Here is a 1713-nt window from a genome sequence, read left to right on the forward strand (position 1 = left end):
GAACAAGGCTACTCGCCTGGCTTACCACTACCTACACAATACAGCTTTACATCTGACCTGACCTCACAAAATCAGTCTAGATGGCTCCTCTTACATTTCGTAAAATTGAATTTACTAACACATCATCTAATCTAAGCATTTCTTCATTAAGATTCATAGTGTCATACTTTTTGATCAAAGAGCACTGTACAAACAGTCTGTTAAAGTGACAAGTGTATTTTTATATATATTGCAGAGTCAAGTGTACTTTTCAAGAATATACGAGATCAATCATCACATGAATGAGTAGGATAATTCAATAGTTTAACTTTTATGAACTTTAAAAATTATAAACATAAATTTTCAAATTGTGACTTTTTTTTTCTAATTCTACTGAATATATTTCATTCTTTAATAATATGACACACAGAAAATGTTTATAGGGTATCCCGCTAATAATAAACAAATACAAATCTTACTAATATAAAACAAACACATCTTGTTTCCTTTTCACACAGACCTAATTACCAACAAAAATAATTTTTATTTTATAAACTAAAATTGGGTAAAAAGAAATTAAAAAGGTAAACTTGCTCTCACCTGGATTTTGCTTGACACAGAAAATTCTGTTAGTCTGCTTAAACAGATACGTTAAATTGCAGACAGAAAGACTAGAGGACAACATTTTAAGATACGGACACAGCTAATTTAAGCATTCAGCATACGGAACAGTTTGTCTTCAGGTGTGGTTGAAACTACATTTTAAGATACGGACACAGCTAATTTAAGCATTCAGCATACGGAACAGTTTGTCTTCAGGTGTGGTTGAAACTACAACATTTTAAGATACGGACACAGCTAATTTAAGCATTCAGCATACGGAACAGTTTGTCTTCAGGTGTGGTTGAAACTACATTTTAACATACGGACACAGCTAATTTATGCATTCAGCATACAGAACAGTTTGTCTTCAGGTGTGGTTGAAACTACAACATTTTAAGATACGGACACAGCTAATTTATGCATTCAGCATATGGAACAGTTTGTCTTCAGGTGTGGTTGAAACTACAACATTTTAAGAGTTTAAGAAGAGATAGAGTATTTTAGAAATCGGGCTTGGATACAAGAAAAGGAGATTTACTTTATGTAGTTTAAATAGGGCATTAATAGAAAGCAAGCTAGCCTGGAATGACCAAATGATCTATTGAAACTGAAATACAGACCTAAATATTAAAGACAGTAAGCTTTGAAATTATAGATTAGGTAAAACTACTTTTCCATTAAAAATGGCTTGCTTGTTGAAAGTTTAAATTTGTCCTTGCTCATTCTTACAGTGACACAACCTGCTGCTGTCTTTTCTTTATCACTTTGTTCATTCCTACAGTGACACAACCCTGCTGTCTTTAATTTATCACCTTGTTCATTATTACATTGACACAACCCTGCTGTCTTTAATCTGTCACCTTGTCCATTCTTACAGTGACACAACCTGCTGCTGTCTTTAATTTATCACCTTATTCATTCTTACAGTGACACAACCTGCTACTGTCTTTAATTTATCACCTTGTTCATTCTTACAGTGACACAACCCTGCTGTCTTTAATTTATCACCTTGTTCATTCTTACAGTGACACAACCCTGCTGTCTTTAATTTATCACCTTGTTCATTCTTACAGTGACACAACCCTGCTGTCTTTAATTTATCACCTTGTTCATTCTTACAGTGACACAACC

General features: G+C 33.5%; 1 protein-coding gene across 5 annotated transcripts in view; it reads right to left on the reverse strand.

The window, feature by feature from the left end:
- Positions 1 to 1713, reverse strand: part of LOC106466767 (DCN1-like protein 4) — a 28228-nt gene that overhangs the window by 23305 nt on the left and 3210 nt on the right. The window contains exon 1 of one of the 5 annotated variants that reach the window (XM_022394859.1): positions 580 to 1055. The exons of the other annotated variants lie outside the window; for them this stretch is intronic. The gene's annotated coding sequence lies outside the window, so the exon portion shown is untranslated. Of the gene's footprint in view, positions 1 to 579; positions 1056 to 1713 lie in introns of those variants that run through there. 5 annotated transcript variants of the gene reach the window in all.

Source organism: Limulus polyphemus, unplaced genomic scaffold, assembly GCF_000517525.1.
Source record: "Limulus polyphemus unplaced genomic scaffold, Limulus_polyphemus-2.1.2 Scaffold2377, whole genome shotgun sequence".
Taxonomy (NCBI): Eukaryota; Metazoa; Arthropoda; class Merostomata; order Xiphosura; family Limulidae; genus Limulus; species Limulus polyphemus.